Genomic DNA, 17,511 nt, shown 5'->3' with positions numbered 1-17,511 from the left:
TGGTGTACTGTTCTCCTTCAACAGTGACTCAGATCCAAGCTACTTCCACCTAGCATCTCCATCATCTCAAAGCTCTTTGATCCCAACTGTTTGGATGGGAGAGCGATTGGGGGGGGGGGGGGGGTAGAGGGGTGAGGGGAATATTCACACTGATACTTAATTGCCTTAGACCTGAAGTAACACATTCTTCTGCCCACATCCTCATCAGTGAGATCACATCTACTTGGAAGGTTGGAAAATGTAACCTTACCCTGTTCCATGGGAGAGAAAAATGGGTGTGAACACATCATTGTTGCTGACACACAGCAATTTCCCAGTCACCTTCTCTAGAAGCATCACCATGAACAACTTAGTTTGTATCGTTTCAGAAATACTTATGTATATACAAGAATATAAAAACACAAATGTAGCATTCACACACTGTTCCACAGGTTGCTTCTTTATGTAACAATATTATTTTCTATATATCTTACAGAACTTTCCATATCAGACTACATAGATCTACTTCTTTCCTTTTAAAGCTGCAAAGTAGGGAATTCCCTGGCAGTCCAGTGGTTAGGACTCTGCATTTTCACTGCTGAGGACCCAGGTTCAATCCCTATTTGGGGAAATAAGATCCCACAAGCAGTACCACAAGGCCAAAAAATAAATGAAATTAAAAAAAAAATAAAGCTGCAAAGTATTTCATTGTATGGATGTATTATATATATAAATCAGTCCCACATCGATAAATGTTTAGACTATTTTCCCCTATTTATTTTTTTTAATTAATTTATTTATTTTATTATTTTTTTTGGCACACAGGCTTAGTTGCTCCGCGGCATATGGGATCTTCCTGGAGCTGGGATCACCTACGACCTCTGCATTGGCAGGCGGATTCTTAACCACTGCGCCACCTAGGAAGCCCTAGACTCTTTCCAATTATTTGCTCTTACTATGCTACACTGTACAGCTTTGTATATAGATCTCTGCTTAACTGTGTTAGTAAACCTGTAGGAAGGTTTCTATAAGTAATATTTAGCATATATATTCAGAAGTTATTATATATCCCAGTAATATCCAATTAGAAAATGTAAAAATGATGTCATTCACAACAGCAACAAAAACTAATATACTCAGTATAACATGAAAAAACTTGCTAGCTGAAAATGAACAACATAAATTAATTTGTGTTAATTATATATTTAATATATCAATGCGATCAATTAAATTAACTGAAGGACATAAAAGAATATCTGAATGAAAGAAAATATGTAACATGTTTGGGGGTTGGGAAAACTAAAAATAAAAATATAATTTACACAAATTATGAATTCAGTATATTCCTACTGAAATTCTAATAGGATATCATTTTTATGGAATTTGACAAGTTGCTTCTAAAACTCTCTCAAAAAGAATACCCCCAAAAACTTTTTTTAAGGATGAGGAAAGACTATTGTAATGAAAATTTTGTGCTATTGGTTCAAAAATAGGCAAGGTTAATAATAGAATAGAGAACAGAAATAGATTGTCCCATATAGAGATTTAATATAAGATGAATGTGGCTCTTCAAATAAGTGGAAAAAAGGAATCTGTTCAATAATTTATGTAAGGACAATTAGTTACCCAGTTAGAGAAAAAATATAATTAGAATTTTTTCTTCATACCATATGCAAAAATAAATTCCAGATGGATAATATTACATCATGACTTATAATCATAAAATGATAAAGATATCAGAAACAAGTAGGATAATTTATCAATAACCTTGGGATAGGGAAAAGCTTTCCTAAACAACGTGCAAAGCACAAAAATCATAAGGGAAAAGATAGATAACATAACCACATCAAAATGTAAAATTTCTGGGCAGTAAAAGACACCATGCCCTATCAAAATTCCAAAAGTCTTCTTTTTAATAAATTTATTTATTTATTTATTGGCTGTGTTGGGTCTTCATTGCTGCACAAGGGCTTTCTCTAGTTGTGAAGAGCAGGGGCTACTCTTTGTTGCAGTGCGAGGGCTTTTCGTTGCAGTGGATTCTGTTGTTGCAGAGCACGGGCCCTAGGTGTGTGGGCTTCAGTAGTTGTGGCACATGGGCTCAATATTTGTGGCTCGTGGGCTGTAGAGCTCACGCTCAGTAGTTGTGGCACACAGGCTTAGTTGCTCCGCCACATGTGGGATCTTCCTGGACCAGGGATCAAACCCGTGTTCCCTACATTGGCAGGCAGATTCTTAACCACAAGCCACCAGGGAAGTCCCCAAGAGCCTTTCTTGCAAAAAGGGAAATGCCAATCTTCAAATTCATATGGAATTGCAAGGGGCCCTAAATAGCCAAAACTATGTTGAAAAAGAACAAAGCTGGAGGACTTCATATTTCAAAATACACTACAAAGCTGCAATAGTAAAAACAGGGTGGTACTGGCATAAAGATAAGACATATAGACCATTAGAATAGAACTGAGATCCAGAAATAAACCCATACATCTATGACCAATTAATTTTTGACAAGGATGCCAAGTTGATTCAATGGAGAAATAATTGTTTCTTCAACAAATGATGCTGGGACAACTGGATTTCTATATGCAAAAGAATGAAATCAGACCCTTACCTCCTATCATGTACAAAAAACCAACTCAGAATGAATCTGAGACCTAAACTTAACAGCAAAAACTATTTTAAAAAATCTTCAAAGAAGCATTGAGGAAAACTTCAATGACTGATTTCATAAATATAATACAAAAAGTGCAGGCAACAAAGGAAAAAAAAGCTTTTGTGTATCAAAGGAGATGATCAAGAAAGTGAGAAGACAACCTACATAATAGGAGAAAATACTTGCAGACATATATCTGATAAGGGTCTAGTGTCCAGAATATATAAAGGACTCCTAAAACTCAACAACAAAAATAACCCAATTGAAAAAATGAGCGAAGGATTTGAATTTCTCCAAAGAAGATATATAAAAAGTCAATAAACACATGCAAAGGTGCTCAGTGTTACTACTTATTAAGGAAATGCAAATCAAAACCATGAGATACCACCTTATGCCTACTAGGATGGCTATAATTTAAACAAAAATTGTTTTAATGGAAAATAATTGGCAAGGATGTTAAGAAATTGGAATCTTTGGGCATTGCTTGGGGGAATGTAAAATCGTACACCTGCTGTGTAAAAGTTTGATGGTTTCTTAAAAGATTAAACATAGAACCTTCTCTCTGACCCAGAAATTCCACTGCTAGGTTTACTGAAGTAAAGGACTCAAGGAGGTATTTGTATACCCATGTTCATAGTAACATTATTCACAATGGAAAAAAGGTGGAAGCAACTCATGTCCATCAACAGATGAATAGATAAACAAAATGTGGTTTATGCATACAATGTAGTGTTATTCAGCCATGAAAAGGAATGAAGTTCTGATACAAGCTACAACTTGTATGAACAAAACTTATACTCATGAAATAAGTCAGCCAAAAGGACAAATATTTTATGATTCCACTTACATAAAATATATAGAATAGTCAAATTCATGGAGACAGAATGTAGATTAGAGGTTACTCGGGCTGTGCAGAGGAAATGGGTAGTTATTACTTAATGTTTACAGAATTTCTGTTTGAGATGATGAAACAGTTTTGGAAATAGTGGGTGAAGGTTGTGCAACACTGTGAATAACTAATGCCACTGAATTATTGTACACTTAAAAATGGTTAAAATGGTAATTTCTATGTTATATACACAAAGTAAAAAAAAGCAGATAAAGAGGATACTATACACAAAGTAAAAGGACACTATATACAAAGTAAAAAGACACTATGCACAAAGTAAAAAGAGAGGCAGATAAAGAGGTGGATGAGGAGAAAATACTTGCAACATATATAACAAATTAGTAAAATCCAGAAGATATAAAGAACTTCCACAAGTTAACTAAAGAATAGAAAACCCAATATAAAAATGGGCAATGGCTTTTATCAGAGGAAGAAAAACAAATGGTCCAAAAAAATAAAACTATGCACAACTAGTGAAATGTAAGTTAAAGTATGAATGAGAGGTCATATTTCACTCATCAGATTGGTAAAAATTAAGAAATTTATTAATATTTAGAGTCGGTGAGGATATGGGGAAACGGAACCATCATTCCTGCTGGTGGAGTGTAAACAGGTCTAACCTCCTGGGAGGGCACTTTGGCCACATGACACACACACACATTCAAACAAACCCTTGGCCCCCGCAGTTGCACTCCAGTACATGACAGGATGAATGGTTACAGATACGATACATCCACAAGGTGGAATTCAATGCAATCCCTGGATCTGTGTGTCCTAACATTGGAAACATGTATGAAATACTTCATAATACTTTTTAAAATCCAGCAGGTTTATTTTTTGTTTCTGATGTTTATGTTTTGTTTCTAAATGATGAGATCAAATGTTCAGACTGCTGTTTGCTAGCAGTTTTCACATGTGACACCTGTGACAGTGGGCTGGCTTTATTCTTGGTACATGAAAAGCTAAACGAGGTGTGATCATCACATCCACCTTTTTTTTCTTTTTTCTAGCCATGACTTTGCTGTCTTAACGACATCTAGATGTGCTGTGTATAAATTTTGATCAGATAAATGCAAGAATCTGGTAACAATCATCTTTAGACAAATTTACAGGTTTATTTGTATGCTTCTCTTTAAATAGTTATGTCTATAACCAATGGTTCACAAAAGATTATAAATTAAATAATATAGAACTAAAAATTAAACAGTTTAAAAGCATGAAATGGGAGGAACACTTGGGTTTTGAGGGAAGTGAGTTCATCTCTAGCCAGTGGGGTCCTGGGACCCCCCAACCTTCCCTACACACCACAGGCATGCACTGTTGACTATTGCTTTAAAGGGAAAACAGCATTCAGAATGGGGTGAACTGAAACTACACCCAACAAGGAAAGAAACTTGTAATTTGGGCATCATTCAATATGAGCAAATGTAAACAATTCTTTGAAATGGGCAGGAAAAATGACCCCTTTTCATTTTTCAAAGAGTCTGGTCAAAGTTATATGAATAAGAAGAATACACAGTTCTTTGGTAGATGAGATGTGCCAGAGGTGGAGTGGAATAAAGTGGCAAGAGGGTCCTTCCTTCACAAGGAAGTTAAATTCTCAAGATGTTGAAGTATATTTGGTTTTAGCCATGTTTGAGAGAAAACCAAGCACAGCCCAAGAGGAAGCTTCTTCCCACAGTACTCACCCTCCCTCTGGGCAGCAGGCAGGCCACACCTTAACCCTCTGCAAAGCCACCAGGATCAATGAAAACAGGTGGCTGTGAAATTCCCAAGGCACTAGCAGGGACTAGGGACTGGATGTGCTGGGAACACCACTGGAAGGACCATGAAAGTTGAAAGACAGGTGGAATGACCTCTGCAGCCTCCTTCTTTTTTTTTTTTTTAATATTTATTTATTTTTTTAGGCTGTGCTGGGTCTTAGTTGCAGCTTGTGGGCTCCTCAGTTGTGGCATGAGAACTCCTAGTTGTGGCATGCATGTGGGATCTAGTTCCCTGACCAGGGATGGAACCCAGGCCCCCTGCATTGGGAGCACAGAGTCTTATCCAGTGCACCACCAGGGAGGTCCCTGCAACCTCCTTCTTGAGGCCATTATTGAGTGCTCAGGGAAAAGGGGCAGAGTAATTGAGACCCGCTTTCTACATGCAGCCCTCCATTCCCCCCAATTTTCTATGGTTTTAGACTGTTGACCTATGTGAAAAGCAGCTGATCCAGTGTGATGCACTTTGAGGACAGTGAGTGAAGAGGTACCTTACCCAGGTGAGGCGTGTCCCCACCCATTTCATGGTCAGAGGTGATCAGTGCCTAGTTCTTACTTGGAGCACAGCAGTGAAGAGTGGTTGCCACCTCCCCCCCAAAAAAAAGAAAAAGAAAAAGGATTCAGTGTTAAATACTGAGTTTAAGGAACCTGAGTCAACCAGAAGCAGACGTCCCAGAGGCCAGAGAAAGGCCTAAGCCATAACTGTGGAATCATCCTCTTATGGATGGACGTGAATGAGGTCATCCAAAGAGAGTATGCAGAGCGAAGAGAGGGCCTGTGATAGAACCTGGAAGACACAAGTATTTCAAGGTGTCCTAACCCAATCAGCCAAAGACAAGGGCCAAATCCATAGCCCAGTGAAGTCAGGTTTATTGACCCATTGCTATGAGGAAGACAACACACCAGAGGAATCATGAAGTGTCCTACCAAACACAAAGGAAAACAGAGTTCTTAAAGGATCTGAGAAAGAGGTGGAATTACGTGAAATTTAAATGAGGCAATATTTTGATGGCTCAAAGCAAAGCAGAACTGCGCGTAAAGTAGCCAACATCAGGTCTGGACTGCTCAGTGGACTCAGGGTCCTGTTTCCTTGGAAACAAAGTTAAGGCAGATGTGGAATATATGTTTAGAAATCCCTTATCTGAATCTCTGCACCTGGGTTGTAAATCCTGCTCTCTCAGTGATTTAGCTCCTCCAGGCAAGAGTTTCATTCTTATATAACTTCAAACAGCAAAATTTCTGATAGTCTATCATTCTAGAAAACAAAGTTGCTCAGTGAGTAAGAAAGAAGTAGTCACTCAAAGGAGGAGATTGTTATGATATTTTATAGCTGCAAAATGTGCTTGGGGAAAATATTGTTTCTTTTTAAGTTTGCAGCTGGCTTTATCTGTGTCTGTTATTCCAGCCTGATGAACACCACAGCAGATTTTTACAGTCCGAACTAATTTTTAGATTTTCAAGGGACACACAATGGAGGAGGAATCTGCAAAGACTAAGTGTAGTGAGTAAGTAGTGTGGACAGAAAGATGTTGCCTGACAAGTCAGTAAACAAAGAATGTTTCCTGCCATCAAGCCATCAGCCCCTGCAGCCACCCCCTAACAGTACACCCTGAGGGGAATTCTGGATGGAGAAAAACTGGATACTAGCCCTAGATAGTTAAGATGCATACCAAAGGAATAATTTCAAAGAAGCCAGACTCTTGCATCTTCCCATACAGCACTAAAACAATTAACTTGAGATGTCTGGTTTCTTCTGTGCGATTAGCAGTAATCTTTGGATGTTCACTACATGTTGTTTTTCAGGAAAAAACTCCTTGCTCCTCCCTTACTGCTTTGCAATAGTCCTTCAGAGCTATCTGAGAGGCTGCCATGGGGGGTCTGCAGTCCTCAGTAAGGCTGTGAATAAAACATAGTTCTCATCTTTTAGGTGGTGTACTTATTTTTAGTCAACAGTAGGAAGAAAACTAAAGTTTTAGGTCTCACAAAGCAGGAAGGTGATTGTTGGTAATGAACACTAAGAGGTCTAGTATACTGTGCCACTATCGAATATAGCAGCCACTAGCTATAAGTGGCTACTTAAATTTAATTAAAAGTAATTTAAATAAATTCAATTAAATAAAAATTTTCTTCCTCCATGGCACTTAGCCTCATGTCAAATGTCCAGTAGTGGGACTTCCCTGGTGTCACAGTGGTTGGGAGTCTGCCTGCCAATGCTGGGGACACGGGTATGGTCCCTGGTCTGGGAGGATCCCACGCGCCGGGAGCAGCTAAGCCGGTGTACCACAACTTCGGAGCCTGCGCTCTAGAACCCGCAAGCCACAACTACTGTGCCCATGTGCCACAACTACTAAAGCCCCTGCACACGCCTAGAGCCCATGCTCCATAACAAGGGAAGCCACTGCAATGAGAAGGCCGAGCATCGCAGCGAGGCAATTAGAGGGGGCCCTCGTGCAACCACTAAGACCCAACGCAGCCAAAAAAAACAAAAAAAAAGTCCAGTAGCCACAGACTAGTCGCTATCCTATTGGACAGTGCAGCTATAGAATACTTCCATCATTACAAACAGTTCTTTTGAACAGCAGTAAGAGAACTAAGAGTCTCAGGCGACGGTGACCCCTGGGACTGCGGTCTCTAAAGAGTGATGGCGGGGTGGAAGCCCTATGGGAGGTGCAGACACGTAGTGCGTATTATTCTTTCTAAAACTCAGTCCAACAGCGCGACTCTCTCCCTATGACAGCTACCGTGTAGCTCGTGCGTACCTCGAACCCATAGTCCAGGCTCAAAGAGCGAGGCTCCACCGCGTTTCCCTCCCCGCACAAACTCACTACCAATCCCACACTCCATCTCCCAACATGCCTCGGGCCCTTCTTCTGCGATTCTGGCTCTTGGACTTCTGGGAAATGCAGTTTTAACAGCGTTCCAAATCCGGAAAGGTTCTAGCCCCGAACTAAGGCTCCCATGAGGCAGTGCGTGGGCCGTTGAGGTCCAATTCACCAGGACCGCCATATCCGCCGTGAGAGGCGCCAAAGTCTTCAGCTGAAATTTCCTACAACAGTGACTGAGATGCCGGAGTCCGGGGAGACCGCGCCGTGGCTCTCCCTGCCACTCCCTAGGTCTCCTCCGCTTTGGAGTTGTAGAGACGCCTCAGCCGAAGCAGAGCCGACAGGGCCTCGGGGAACCGTAGAAATAGACCTGCCACAGCCACTAGGGGACTTGAAGGCATCGCCCGACAGTGAGCAGCCGGAGGACTCTTGGGCGGCCCCTGACGGGAAGCGCACGCGCAAAAGCTGGGCCTCAAGGCTTCAGTAAACACTCAAGAGCGCCTGCGCAAAAGGTGCGCCTCGGAATGGACACGAGGGGGCGCCTTAGTAAAGATAACTAATAAATAGTAACGTAGCGGTCCCGTTATTTTTCTGTTGTCCTTTTTCTTTTGGTTGGCAAAGCACAGCCCCCTTCATTGCCTCTCTTAATTTGATCCTTAGAGCAGTCATTTTACCAGTCGCGCAACGGGTCAGAGAAACTCATATAGCCCGAGTCCTGGCATTTTAGAGTGTGAAGGACCACAGATGGTCCGGAATTCAAGGACTCTGGTCCGGGCTCTACCTCTGAGCTGCTGTGTGGCCTTGGTAGTTCTGTTCCCCAGAGGACATAAGCTTTCTCGTTTGTAAATGGAAATAGGTTATTGGAAGGATCAGATAAGAGCCAGAAGTGAAACTAAGTTGCCGAGCGGTGTGTAAAGGCAAAAGATTATTGTAATCGGTTGATTGCAGATTGCAGAGCTAGTTCCTCATCCTACAAATTGCAAAACTGAGGGCCGCAAGAGGTGCTGGAGCTTGCTCCAGGTCTCAGCAGTCTGTGAACAAGGGCTAAAGCCCAGGCTTCCTGCGTTTGGGCTTGGAACCCTTCCCTGCACCCCAAGAATTAGTGTCTTTGTTAGATACAGGCTTAGAGGGGCAAGTTGTACTCAGAGTCTGGAGGAGTCGCTATTCCTAATCCTTCTTCTATTCCACTTGGGCCTTGTGGAGGAAGGCCCTGCTCTGTTGAGATGACTACCAAAGGCAAGAAACTAAGGAGGAACTGGAGAATCTTGAAGACAGAGGACAGTGGTGCTGGAGATGTACAGACCCTGCTTCTCAGGAGAGTGGCCCAGGTAAGGGAAGGAACTCAGGTGTGACAGATGAGGGGGTACTGTTAAGGGAACAGACCCTGAATGGAAAAGAGTGGGCTCTGTTTCTGAGCCTGGAAGAATTGGGTGCTCAGGTGATCCCAGTTGGGGCCAGTGACAGCTGGAGGTGGTACCAGAGCAGGCTTGGATGCTAAGGAGAGGAAGTGATGCAGGTTGAGCTGAGAGGCTGTAAGAGCCACTCCCCCAACCAGGTGGAGCAGTCAGGTGGCACCATGGGCACACCATACCACCCCCCCAGGATCAGGAAGCCGCCCACCAGGGAAGTGAACTCGTCTCTGTCCCTTGGAGCTGGGCTGTACCTAGTTGTTTCTCTCTGGAGTGCTCTTAGAAGTTCTGGACATAGGTGTGGGAGGGGTTCGGAGACCCTAAGGTCTGGTTGCAGATGAGGCCTCCTCAGGCAAGTCATAAAAGGCAGGTATTTGTAGAAATAGAAATTCAAGAGCCTCCTCACCTCCAAGTATCTAGTTCTCTGGGCCTTCACTTATCATCTGTTTTCAGCAGGGGAAACCGAGGCTAAAGGAAGTAAAGGTTCTTTTTCAGGAAACACAAGGAGTTTGTGTAAAACTGGACTAGGACAGGGATCTTTCCATTACATGGCAGTGATCAAACATCTTCATCAAACATTTATTGAGTGTCTAATGTATACGCTGAGAAGAGCTACCTTAGGGTACAAACAGAAGCCAGGATTGCAGTCAGACCTGTCTTTTAATTAGCCCTCCCAGTGACTTAATGCTGTGATCCTTGGTGTGTCACTGCCCCACTCTGAGCCTCACTGTCTGTAGAGTGGGAGTGGTAAGCCTTATCAATGGCTGTCTTGAGGTATAACTATGAATTAAATGAGTTAAGAATTGTTAAGTACATAGAACAGCACCAGGCACATGATATGTGATCAGTAAACATTAGGCACTCTTTGTTACTCATGAACACAGGTGAAGGTCAGCTGCAGATAGGGTTCTCCCAGAGCTCTGCAGCCCCAGATCTGTCCGTCTCCCAGATACCTTCACTCTGTGCCCAGGGCGCCTGCATTTCTGGAAGTCAAGGGGGGCACTCACATACCCATTTCCCCCTCTAGCACTGGGAACCTGGCTGGGAGCATTTACACCTCTGTGTGCCGCGATTCACTTCCCCACAATCTAGGTCCAGAGTTAAGGGGATTCTTGCCCAAAGCTGCACAGTACATCCCTGGACAATGAGACCAGAACCACAACCCTTCCTCCCTGCAGGACAGAAGTCCCAAAAGGCTGACAGCAGGACCTTGACCTGTGCGTTCCCTGAACAGAGCAGGAGCCAGGGGCAGAGAGGAGCCTGGATGGGAGACAGGGCCCAACATCAGATACCCTGCCCCCACCCCACCCTGTTTGAAGGTGGCAGTCTGACCCAGTAGTAATTTCAGCTCTGGTCCAGGCCTCCCTAGTGGAGGTCTGGTTCAAACCCTATTTATAGAGGAAGAAAGAGAGGCCACTACCTTACCAAGAGCCCCACAGTAAGGTGGGAGTGAGTCTGGGCCAGAAATCAGGTGTCCTGATGTTAGGCCAAGGCTCTGCCTGGCAGCTGGTTTGGAGGGGGCAGGACTTGCCTCCATTTCTCCTTCCCTACTGCCACCATAGTCTCACGTGGAGCCAGCCTCAAATGCGGCCACCTGGGTGGGTTGTGGTTGGGGAGTAGCAGGGTGGGGGTGGGTGCATGGACAGGTAGAGGGATGGGGAGTACAGGACCTGGTCAGAGAGAAGCCCAGAGCCAAGCTGGGGTGGGTGGACTGGGGAACTCTCCTTGGTGTGTGTGGCTGCTGCAGGATTCTAGGGCCTTAAATCAGTCTGAGGCAGCAGAAGATAAAAATACCATGGGAGCACACTCCTGGAGGAGGGGAGCAAAGCAGAATCAGGAATGAGTCACAGAGCCCAAGCCCTAAATTTAGAAGGTGCTGAAGGAGGCAGCCGCCCCCGGGGGAGCACTATGGAGATGCCCGCTAACCCGGGGAGGGGGCAGGGGCTAGTGGTTGGCAGGAGTCCCCTGCACAGCAGTGCTGCATGGAAGCTGGGCCTGTTCTAGGCCTGTTCCAGGTGTGAATTTTGACCCCATAATGAACGCTGACCCAGGGCAGAACCTTCAGCACCTCTCACTGACAGAGCTCCTAGTAAGCCTTCCCCACACCAGCCCTTCACAGGGTCCTAGGAGCCAGACTCTGGAGGGTAGACATCTCAGTACTCTCCTGCCACTGGGTGGGCATAGCCAGGCTCCCTGGGTCCTGCTGCTGTCATAGCATCCAGTTGTCAGACACGGAGGGGTGGCTATGCACATGCAAGGAGCTCATGCCATTGAGTGAAGGCCTCCCAAAGGGGATCCACCCAGATGTTTGTAGCTCTGTTTAGAATTGGGGTGGGGGGATACAAGATGTCATAGCACTCACTTCTGCTTTATCCTCAGCCCTCCAGGCTCCAGGTGAACCCAGACTGTTTCTTTTCCTCCATGGCAGAAGAGGGAGGCACTGCCTCTAGGTCAAGGAGTGGAGACTTAGGAAAGAGGCCATGCCTTGAGGACAGCTGCCAGACCTGGAGTAAGGGGGCTCAGGAGACAAGAACTGATGGCGGCTGTGGCATTTATTGAGCACTGATTGCTTGCCAGGCGCCGTGCTAATCTCTCCACTTGCGTGAACTCACTTCGTCCCTGAGGCAATGGTGTAAGTCCTACTAGCCTACTAGTTCTAGAAGTGGGAGTACTGAGACACAGAGAGGTTAAGTAACTTGTTCTAGATCACACAGTAAGAGGTTCTAATCCAGACAGCCTGGCTCCATAGCCCAGGCTCTTAGCCATGGTGCTAGACTGCTGAGCAGGGTATTTCACGCTGTCTGTTCCGCCTGCTCTCCTGTCCTTCCTTCCCCATCCTCCAGTCCCTGTACCCTAGAGCCCTGGGAGCTTCTCTGTGGGCCTTGAAGGATCTTACTGCCCAGGGTGCTCCCAGGCTTGGGGGAAAGAAGTGTATGCAGCTCTACCACAACCCCCCACCCACCATGCAGGACTTCACAGTTTACAGAGGCCACCCATCTGCCCCAAGGCAGTGGAGAGGCACCTTGAGCACCACCACTTCAACAGGAAAACAGACTAGAGAGGTGCAGGCCTTGGCCAAGGTCAGCAGGGCCCAGAGTGGACCCATGGAGACTCCCTCTTCGGGAGGGCCCCGGGCCCAGATGGCCAGCGCCCCCTCTGCAGGCTGGGTCCTTCTGCTGATGAGGTCTATTGGGCACTGCCACCTGCAGGAACCCAGTTTGATGGCTGGGTCGATACAGCCTTCCAAAAGCCCTGGAGTTTCCTGTCAGAGGCTCCTGATCCATCTGCCTGACCCCAGGCCCTCCCCTCGGCTCTGTGCTCAGGCCGGGTGGCAGTGGGGGTGGAGGTGTCTTTGTGTATCTTTGCGGAGGATGAGGTTGTCTGGCCCTTTTACCAGGTCAAGAACTCCAGCCCTGGGACAACGAACTCTTTTCTGGAAGCCCACACAACTTCCTTCTTTTGGTTTCTTCATATTTTTTAATCTCAAAACTGGGTCCTCAGTGCCCTGACAGGACAGTTTCCCCCTCCTGAGACTAGACTTCTGGGGAGCACTTGGGATCACCCTTTGGATGGGGGAAGGGGCAGAGGGTCCACCCCCCAAACCCCTAGGCTATTGCTCCTACCAAGGAGAGGCTCCTCTGAGAGGCCTGCTTGAGGAGCTCAGACCTGCCCAGGGACACAGCCTGGCCCAAGTATAACGTGACTTCCCTTGCTTGCCTTCTGCCTCTGCCAGGGGACCACATGTGGGAACACCAAGGATAGGTTCTGTTTCTTGCTGGGCCTTATTTTCCTCATTTGTCAAATGAGGCTAAGGACCCCCACGTGACCTTCCACCTGAGGCTATTGTGACGGTCAGACAAAATGAGCATGGCAGACTCTTACCCTGACCCAGGGCCTCTTCACGGAGAGGATGTGCAAGGCCGTTCACGTGTGTGTGTGTGTGTGTGTGTGTATGCACGTATGTGCACGTGTGTGCAACAGCTGTGACCAAGGGGCTGACTGTACATTCCTAGGGCAGGCGAGGGACTGAGGTCTGTGAGGGGACTGGTGTGGCTCTCTGATGCTTTGTGATGTGGGTGTGGCAGGGCCTCAGGTGTAAGGTTGCCAGATTTAGCAACTATTTGGTACATGCTTATACTAAAATGATCTTCCTTATCTGAAAATCAAATTTCACAAGGTGTCCTGTGTTTTATCTGGCAACTCTACTTGGGTCACCTGGCGCGCCCAAGCCAGTGTACCCTCGTTGGGCTCCCACACATGAGACTGAGATGGGCCGTGGCTGTGTGGGACTGTGGCAGGACCTCAGTGTGACGGCACGTGGCTGTGACAGTGTCCCCAGGAGGAGAGGAGATGTGGGTAACTCCGATTGTGTGCCTCTCTGTGACTCCTTCGGGCTCTAACAGCTCCCTCAAGGGCAGTGTTTGGCTGTTTGCTCAGTGAGGCCCAGCAGGGGCAGGAGACCCACCCTGGGCAAACACGTAGATCTGGCTCCAGTTGGGACTGGGGTGCTGAGCCTATTGCCACCTGCCATCAAGCTGTAAGGTACACATCCCTCTCAAGGCCACGCCAGCCCTGAGGGCCTCGGAGTGCTCTGTCCTGGGCCCTTTCGGAATAACCTCTCTGCTCTGCTGCTTCCTGGTGACATCACACAGGTCATTGCCCAGTCTTCTAGAACGGTGCCCTCACGATACTGCCTCCTTACCCTAGGCAACCTGGGAATTTTCTCCACCCAAACTGGCAGGGCTGGTTACCCCTGAGGAGAGGGGGTGGGGGGAGAAGGGGTCAGGGGGGCCTTCTCCTCACCTCCCAAAGGGGAGATCAAGGCAGTCATCCGTCTGTCTGACTAGATGGTGAGTACGAGGGAGCACCCAGGAGCAAGTCGAGACCTGGTAGCCCCTCATTGTCCAGGACACTGGGCAGGGTGGGGCCCTTGGGTGGAGGATGAATCTTGAAGAAGAGAGAGGGTGAAGACTGCCCCAAGGGTAGTGAAGCTGGTGGCATATAATGGAGCAGGGACAAAGCCTTGGGTTAGGAGCTGGGAGACCTAAGGTCTTATCTCTGCTTTGTCCCTGCTGGCTGGGACTTTGTTTCTCCATCTGTACAGCTAGGGGCTGTGGCCAGATGATGTTCGTCTGAGGGTCATTAGTCCTGATGGGGACTCAGTGAGGGGAGCTGAGGGGAATGTTAGGGACCAGGTCATGGATGGCTCCAGGCAGGTGCCATGACCCTGACCCTGTTCCAACAGCAGTGAGCAGGGGCAGTGAGCAAGGACTGGTGTGAATATCTCCAAACCACCCCCTCCCCCCATTCCAGGAGTCCTGAGGTACTAGAGGTCCCCAGATGGGTTCTGTCTTACTTTGATTCAGGGGCATCCCCATGCCTCCCATACCTCAGCTGCTCTCTCTGTGAGGGGCACACGTAAGACCCAGCACTTGCTCAGCGCCCTGGGTAATGATTCCTCACCTTCTCGTGATGCCTCTCAGTTTGCTAAGCACCTTCTCTTTCTCGTACACGCTCCCTCCTTCCACACCCACTCTGACTCCCGCTTGATGTTGCCCATTCTGGGGCTGGGGCCCAGAGAGGCGCCTCACCGGATCCACTTTCCGTAGAGCGGCCCTGTGGCTGGGGCAGGGGCTGCGAGGGACGGGGCAGGGGCTGCGAGGGACAGAGCAGGCTCGTGCTTTGCCAACCTTTTCCACTGTTGAATCTTTCATGAGAATCTTAACAACCGTCCTATCAAGATGTTACGTTAACACTTTTTGTTGTAAATGTGCCATTTTTGGACAGTGTATTTATTCCTCCCTACCTTTCCCCCTCCAGTTTCATTTTTAGTTACTTGCGGGTGAAACTGACATACGTACAACTCTTTCCCTTGCAATAATTCTCAGAGAATAGGTATTATTATTCAAGATAAAGAAACTGAGGCTCAGAGAGGACGTGTCACCTGCTCTTGTCCCATATTTAGGAAATGCTATAGACAGGATTTCAACCCAGGTCTATAGGCCCTTTGCACTTCCGGGCTGTGGGAACCAGGGATGGCCAAGTCCTAGGTCTCCTCTCCACACTCCTCCCCGAGGTCCCCCATCCCAGCCCTGCCAGCCTTCTGTCTGCTGCTCAGGGGTGTTTGAGACAGGATATGAATCTGAATCCTTGAGCCAGAGATATCTAAATTCCTGGGGGGTTGGGGGGGGCCTGCAAGGGCAAATTAATGATGGATAGGATGAGAAATGATGCTCCAGCTAGCCTGGCCTAAACCTCCAGGCAGGGTTGAGTCCAGGGCATGGCCATCTGAGCCCAGGGGTACAAGGTCACCAACCTTTTCTGCCCCAACACCCAAAAGATTCATTCTTGGTTAATCTATTTTTGAATTTGAGTGCTGATTTGATTTCTACTATCTATACCTCCCTGAGTTTGTGTCTCAGACTGGCAGTGTTCTGGGGGGTGGAGAAGTCCTGTCAATCTGCCCTCACAGCTATCTCCTGCTGTCACCCCAGTCTTATCTCTTCTACCCTAGACTGGGTGATGGGCATGAGAGGTGTACTGCCCTGGTGCCTGCTGTCAGCTGAGATGTGTGTTATTGGGGCCCTAAGAAGGCAGGAGCCCAGGCCAAGGCTCCTCTGTCTTTCCCAGAAACTACAGTTCACAAAGCAGGCTCTGTGTACTCCTCTTTGAGTCTCCCATCAGCCTGAGTATGAGGCTGTCAGATAAAACCACTGAAGCCAGGGGAGGGGCAGTGAACTACCTAGGGCTGGGGTGGAGGCAGAAGACATGCATAGTGGAGAGCCAGAGCCCTGGCCTCCTGAACCCAGAGCCAGCCCTCTTGCCACCCATTTCCACGCACTTAAAGAATGTGCGTTAGAAGGGGCAAGGGTGATTATCTGACTCTGCCCCTCACACTGGAGATCTAAGGTCATCACACAGCCTCATAGGGACCTGCAACTCATTTTGCAAGATTTACTTTGCAGAATGCACCTTAGGGTCGCTTGCCATCACAGCTCCCTGCTCACCTCCACTTTTAAAATTGGGCCTGTTGTTCACAAACATCTCAGAGTCCTAAGCACTTCAGGAAGAAACACCTCTATTTGTGAACCCACCGTGACAACTCCTCATCTTTCTCTAGTGCCTTTAAGAAAAGCTGTTCCATCCCAGAGCTCTAGGATGGTGACGCTAGGAGGTTATACATTCTGATGCTCACATTCTACAGATGGGAAAGTAAGGCTCAGAGAGATGATGGGGGCAGCCAGAGCAGAGAAAGGAACCCTGGGGTGGGAGGAGGCTGAGATCAGGGTTCTGGGAGGATGGCCACATACTCACTGTGTGACACTAGGCAAGTGATGTGCCCTGTTAGCTGCCCATGCAGGGTCAAGGGGTCACTAGGGTCAGTGAATGCTCAGCCTTGGACCCATTGCCACATTCATATTGGTCTGGCCTCAGAGAAATTGTTCAGTTCACACAGAGCAGCTGGAGGCAGAGCTGGCACTAGGATCCGGGGCGGGGGTGGGGTGGGGGTGGGGGCAGGTAGCAGCCTCCCTGGCTGGAAGCGGTGGCTGTAGTGCAGGTGGACATATCTCCCCTGTGGCTGTGGCGCTCTGGCCAGCTCTGCCTGGGGAGGGACAGGGGAGCCCCAGAGCTCTGGAGCCAGATGCTCTTGAGAGCCTTGTCTAATCCATGGGAGGTGTGTGAATACATGTAGGGGTGCTCAGGAGGGGTGGAGGTGGACAAGAGCTAGAGTCCGGGGCTGCAGGAGAGCCTGGTTAAGGCTCCCAGCTGGGGGTGAGGTGGGAGTGGAGATTTTGCCCGAGTCTAGCCAGCCTGTGAGACTTGAGGCTAGTGGTTGGTGGGGGATGCAAGCTGTGGGCTCTTCATTGTAGTGGGGGGAATGTGCCCATCTTTGGGGTCTCTGGGGTGTCGTGTGGGAATGTCTCTGGGTGGTTCCTGGGGACAACGTGCTTTTGTGTAAGTAGGTTGTTGCAGAAGTGTGTACCTGTGAGTATGGGAGGGT

The sequence above is a fragment of the Hippopotamus amphibius genome, chromosome 9 (genome assembly GCF_030028045.1).
Source record: "Hippopotamus amphibius kiboko isolate mHipAmp2 chromosome 9, mHipAmp2.hap2, whole genome shotgun sequence".
Classification (NCBI taxonomy): Eukaryota; Metazoa; Chordata; class Mammalia; order Artiodactyla; family Hippopotamidae; genus Hippopotamus; species Hippopotamus amphibius.
The sequence above is the reverse complement of the archived record's forward strand: the minus strand, read 5'-3'. Positions refer to the sequence as shown.